Source organism: Xyrauchen texanus, chromosome 8, assembly GCF_025860055.1.
Source record: "Xyrauchen texanus isolate HMW12.3.18 chromosome 8, RBS_HiC_50CHRs, whole genome shotgun sequence".
Taxonomy (NCBI): domain Eukaryota; kingdom Metazoa; phylum Chordata; class Actinopteri; order Cypriniformes; family Catostomidae; genus Xyrauchen; species Xyrauchen texanus.
The window spans coordinates 19359368-19366354 of record NC_068283.1 but is presented as its reverse complement, the minus strand read 5'-3'; positions in this window follow the sequence as shown (position 1 = coordinate 19366354).

Below are 6987 nucleotides of genomic sequence, written 5' to 3'. Positions count from 1 at the left end.
TAAGCGTCTCGTTAGTGTCGTTTTAAGTAGGGTAGTTTCAGCTGGCTAACTAGCAGTAGCTAGCATCATGCGATTACATATTTGATTTGGTGTAAAGTTTAAATACTTAATTCTAACGGTAACACTTCGTCCAACTCACATAGGCTACAGCTCCACTGTATGTCCGCGGATAATTACCTCCGACTGTTTTGCAAACGTTCGCCAAAAACTCAAGGTAAACATGAACCTCTTGATGGTTAAGACATATATTTAATTATCAGTTACATCTGACATAACATTTAAAGGGTCAGCAAGCAGCCAATATTATAACCGGAGAGCTAAGAGCTCAAGAAGAACGGCATGTAATAGAAATAAGATTATACTGTCAAAGAACATAGGCTATCAAACAGAGCAGTTATAATGTACATAAACATCGTTCAGATTTACTTTGCAGGAGTAGCCAACACACCCCTCCCCACATGTGTATTTACAAAACCACATGTGCCCTAGTCATCTTCAAGTGACTTATTGTCACAGTTTACACACTGACAGAGGTTTGTACATGGCAGCTCATGCAGTTTACATGTGCATCTACCCTTAACACAATTTGTTTTTTTACATGAGCAGTGCACAAGTTCCAGTATGGCCTCTGGAGCTGGTGGAAGTGTCATCCAGTCCACTCCGTAGAAATCTCCTACCATCTTCCAGCCATGATTTACAGGAAGAGGAATGTCTGGCATGCACTCAAGACTCCTCCTGTGTACTGCAGCCTGATAGCTTGCCTGCTGGACCTTCATTTGCAGTTTCTTCAACTAATACTGCCTTCTCTCTTCTTCTTTGTGCTCGTTCTATCTTCGTGATATTTGTGAAATGGCTGTAGCACTCCCTGTGGTAGCCAATGTTAGCTGGTTTGACTAACTGGTTTGTAGGTTCCTGGTTTTGTAACTTGTATGCCTGTACTGCCTCTTCTGCTGTAAGACTTTCTCTGCATTCAAGGTCTTTCCACAGAAACACCGATTTAATAAATTTCTCCCAACTTATGTCTGTGAAGGGAATGGTGGGTCCATTTCCCTCACATATATGCATGCAGCACTTCATGTTTTTGCCATTTCTTCCACAGTAAAAATGTGCGGGAAAAAGAGTATTGTCTGGCTCGTTTTTATCATAGACATAATAAATACATAGACGCCCAATTGCCCACTGGAGCGTACGTCAAAGGTGCCGCCACATAGCGGAGGGCAACTTTCCCATAACTTTCATACTGGGAATTGAGAAAAATGTGTTTTGTGTGCTGCTTGGGGCTGTACAAATCGCCACACAATTGAAAACAGGTCTCGAGGGATTACCTTTCACAAGCAAGAGTGAACATTTGTTTCTGGTTGTATTTGGCCATTATATAATTAGAAATTTCAAAATACTACTGTTATTGTGTCACGAAATGTAGTTTTAATAGTTTTTCAGTCGACAATGTAGTTGTCTAAAGCTCAAATCTATGGTTTATTCATAAAGATAGAGCCTATTTAAACGTTTTCGGAGTGAGAGATCCAGGCGCTCAGCGCTCATGTACCCCACCTGGAACAGCCTTACCTCGGCTAGTGCTTCTGACGTTTGCCGCTGGCTCTGATGTCTAGTGGTTAAACATGAGATATAATTCATCTTGTGTGTATCTAACGGGCAATCTTTGGTCTCATTAATCTATCATTTGTTCCTTGGCAAATCGTTTTGGCTGAGGGCAAAGTGAAGTTTCGTAACTTTATATTTAGGCTATTTTAACGTTGTATCCTGCTGTAGATGTCTATGGTTTTTATGATGTTGTGTTTCCAAGCAATACCATGGATCAAATGTGTGAAATCAGAACGGTATATTTATTAAAGATTACAACGAAATGACAGGACATCGTATGACAAAAGATGGTTACATAAAATAAAAACAGTGAAAATGCATAACGTTACCTCTACATTCACATTTTGTGTCAAACTGAATATGTAGCATAAGTGGGCAAAATGAGTTAAAAAGTTCAATCTTTCCTGGGCTAAAATCACTTCTCGAAAAGATGTGCACAGACAGCAACTTCATATCAGCGCGCCAGTGTGTTGACAAACGCGTCACCAACACCGACACTTTCCCACACACGCTATTGGATGAAGGCAACAAATACGTCATGCATGTCGGACCCCACACGTAGCCGCCTGCTCTATTCGCCGGGAAAATAACCTGGAGAAAGTTACCGATATTATAGTAATGTGCAAAGTATGTGAGTGGCAACAATTTTTATTTGCTTTGTTGAGAAGTGTATTGGTTATATATATATAAAAAAACTGGGTTATCCATCCCCACAGATCGTCTGAAAACATGAAATCTCCCCTCGGCCCATCGTCTACAGCCTCTTGCCATCATCACGGCCCGGCCACACCCTACTCACACACTGTTTTAAAGCTACCTCAAGGTTGGGTGAATGATTTAATCCAGAATGTAAATTGGCCAATTAGTTTTGCAGTTACTTACTTTTATGCAACTCTACAGACTTTGTCACAGCTGTCTTTTCTGGTATTACAGGAGTTACAGCTGCTTTATCCTGCAAAGTTGTGCTCTAGACAGATTCACTGTCTGTTGTCGAATGCAATTTGCTGACAACATTAGCTTCTGAAGGTTTGAAGATGAGCGCACATATTATGTCCAGGTATTCATGGGGCTGTAAATCCTGTAGTGGTGTTTTCTCAGCTAACTGTACAGATTGTTCATTACAGATTAAATCCAGACTTACTTTAGACTGCAAATCTAGTAGTGGGGCATTTTTCAGTTTTCTTAGCTAACTGTAAAGATTGTCCATCACATATTAAATCCAGACTTATTTCAGACTGTAAGTCTTATTTTTCTCAACTAACTGTATAGACTGTCCTTCAGCCTGAATCTCTAACATCTTCTCATGTGTATATATCTCATGTTCTTGCAAAAACTTGCATAGTTACTCGCTCTCTAATATTGGCCCTGATTTAACTTCAGGCTCTTGTGTTTGATGTCTATGAATTTTCTCATCCAATTTAGCTTGAGTATTATCATCAGACTTTAAAACTGCCTTCAAGTTCTCTTTCTCCGAGTGGTTGTGAGCTCTGTGAGTTTCGATTATGTGTGGGACTTCAGGCTGTTCTTGTGATCTAGACAGAATTTTCATGTTGTGATGGCTTGGCTCAGAGTCACACTGTTTCTCAGTTTCCTGTATGGTTATTTCTGACAATTTCTTTATTTTCAGTGTAAAAGAGGACATGGAGTCTTTGACTGTGTCATTTAGAGCATTTAAATCCTCCTCAATATGCTGTGAGTGTGGTTCCATCTCATGAAACATCCTGACATCTCTGACTCAAATCCCAGCATGTCATTACATACAAAGTGTTTCTATTAAGTTGAAGACAAGTTGAATCCATCGTTAGGAATCTGTGCGCAATAGCAGTCACTTACTTGCTTGGACAGTGGTGGCTTTGAAATTGAATTTGGGATTGGAGTGTTGGACTCTTTTGATGAGAAATTGAATGCAGTACTGCAAGAGGCTTTCAGAAGTTTTGGAATAATCCAGGTCTGTATCAGACCATGTTTGCAGATAATGGATTAGGTTTTCCTTTTCCAAGTTGTGCAGTCCTGGGTGAACTGGTAGCATGACTTGTGTATCTTTAATTTGATTGATGGCTTCTGTCTTATTCTTGGTGGTGCTGTTCTTCGCACTCATCTGATCAGATACAGGTCCATTGGTGGTGACTGCACAGACCAAAGAGTTTTGGGGTTAATGAGTTTGAGAGCCATTGTGGCTGAGGGAAAAAGAGTGGGTACTGCCTGAGAGACAAACTCAGGTTCAGGCTCACTGCTCAGATTAATTTTGTTCATGCACACCTCATTAGATATCACAAACATGTCTTGAAAGAATCTGTCAAATGTGTCTACTTTGTGGCCTGTGACCACAGTAATGAGGTTTCTGTCCAGTGTGGAGGCAGTCCATGTGAAACTGAAAAAAAAAAAAATAAATAAATTTAAATCATTGTTCTTCAGAATCAGAATGAGCTTTATTGCCAAGTATGCTTACACATACAAGGAATTTGTCTTGGTGACAAAAGCTAGGTTTGTTTAAAGTGATTTAAAGCTATTTCCTAGCTTTAGTAGTAGTAATACAAGCGAGAGCTGTTGTATGTAAACGGCTGACGCGAATTCACTTCATGTCACCTAACTGGCTCATATTACATAAAAATTATCTTTTGCCACCACCTGTTGCATATGTAATGTAAAAAGAGACACATAGCCTACATTAGCTCTTAACACGTATGCACTGCTCTTACACTTTAGTTTAGAACAGCACGAAAACAAGCGTGGTGATACATACAGTGAAGCGTGTCAATGCTCATGGAACATCTCTCGTCCAATCAGATTCGAGGACCGGAACTAACTGTTGTATGTGTGTGTGTGTGTATATATATATATATATATATATATATATATATATATATATATATATATATATATATATATATATATATATATATATGTATATATATATATAGTTGAAGTCAGAAGTTGTTACAAACACCATAGCTTGTCACAATTCCTGACATTTCATCATAGAAAACATTCCGTCTTAGGTCAGTTAGGGTCACTTCTTTATTTTAAGAATGTGAAATGTCAGAATAATAGTAGAGAGAATGATTTATTTTAGCTTTTATTTCTTTCATCACATTCCCAGTGGGTCAGAAGTTTACATACATTTATTAGAATTTGGTAGCATTGCCTTTAACTGGTTTAACTTGTGTCAATCATTTTGGGGTGCCTTCCACAAGCTTCTCACAATAAGTTGCTGGAATTTTTGGCCCATTCCTCCAGACAGAACTGATGTAACTGAGTCAGGTTTGTAGGCCTCCTTTCTCGCACATGTTTTTCAGTTCTGCCCACAAATTTATTATCAGATTGAGGTCAGGGGTTTGTGATGGCCACTCCAATACCTTGCCTTTGTTGTAGCCTTGCATTAGCCATTTTGCCACAACTTTGGAGGTATGCTTGGGGTCATTGTCCATTTGGAAAACCCATTTGCGACCGAGCTTTAACTTCCTGGCTTGATGTCTTGAGATGTTGCTTCAATATATCCACATAATTTTCCTTCCTCATGATGTCATCTATTTTGTGAAGTGCACCAGTCCCTCCTGCAGCAAAGGACCACCACAACATGATGCTTCCACCCCAATGCTTCACAGTTGGGATGGTGTTCTTTGAGTTGCAAGCCTCATCCTTTTTTCTCCAAACATAATGATCGTCATTATGGCCAAACTGTTAAATTTTTGTTTCCAAGCTGCTTAAACGCACAGTGAACTTAATGTATGTAAACATATGACCAACTGGAAATGCCATATAGTCAATTAAAAGTGACACATTCTGTATGTAGACAATTGTTGGAAAAATTACTTGTATCATGCACAAAGTAGATGTCAAAACTATAGTTTTGTTAAAAAATGTGTTTAAATGACTTAAACCTAAGTGTATGTAAACTTTATATATAATAGAATGGCATGTAAAAAATATCCCTTCGTCCTGAAAGATACCACAGGGAAAAAAAGGGTCCTGAGATACCTTATCAGTCTATGTGACAGCAACAATAAATAAATAAATAAATAAAACGTATCCGTGGTTGTGTCTTTCTCCTTGGTTTTGCCAAATTTCTAAAAAGGAGTGAATAATAATGTCTGACACATTATATAAAAAACACAATCTGGCCACTATGAACTACACAGAGGTGTATAGTAATGAAGTACAAATACTTTGTTACTCTACTTAAGGAAAGTTTTTAAATTATTCTACTTTATTGAGTATAAAAATTTCTTTGGACTTTTACTTTCACTTTACTACATTTTGAAGAGAAAATTGATACTTTTACTCCGATAAATTTCTCCAGACAATATCGTTACTTTTGTGACTGAATACAGCAAAAACAAATAGCAACTGTACGAGTAAAAATGCATGCTGATTTCGTTAAAAGAATCAAAAGAGTCTAATCTTTTAAGTTTTATTCCTTTGAACTGAACAAAAAGATTCAGAAAGTGGTCTGAATGAATTGTTTTGTGAATCACGAATCTGAATCAAAATCACAAGCGAAGCGCGCGCCAGATTGCAAATTCACATTTTATTTTTATGCAAAATAAATTTAATTTAATTTTATCTATCAGGTGGATTGCTTCACTACGTGCAGTGTAATGTAGTGTTTATATTGGGTGTAATCTAACTACAAAGTAATTAATTTCTGTAATTGAATTACGTTTACAATTCAGAAAGTAGTGTGGCACAGTCAGTGATGGGCAGTAGCTTAGCTACAAATAGTTCAGCTATTAGCATCATGACAGGGCGTGGTCGGGTCGTGATTCTACACACCCGGTCCCTTATCAGGCTAATCAAGATTCTGAGAGGGATAAAGGCCGATTGCGGACGGTGGTGCGACAGAGAGAGAGCGTTAATGGTCAGCTGTCCGACACAGTTGTGTGTTTGTGTCTTTTTGTTTAAGTTCTTTATTAAAAATATAATTTATATTGTCAAGCCGGTTCTCGCCTCCTCCTTTCCATTAATACCTTTACACATTACTACATTTGTCAGTAGCGATGTGGTAGCTTTGCTATTTTTTAAATCAATCTGAATGACTTAGAAAGCTAGCGCAGACACTGCTAAATAACCAACACACTAAGGGAATACTTTAAAACACAGAAAATTAAGTTAGCGATTACTATTTGATGAAGTAATCCATAATCATTAATGGCAAGCAAGTAGTCATTAATCTAACTACAATTTTATAGTAATTAGACATTTTAAGCAAATTACTTTTTTGAGTAACTTACCCAACACTGCCTATAAGTAACAGCAATGAGTAAAACTGGTCTAGAATTAATTGATGTGGGGAAATTCTGACAGAAATTCATGGAATAGAAAACATTTTGTATCTTCACCCACATACTGCACTGTCCAAGTGTCATGAAATCTGCATTTTCTGCA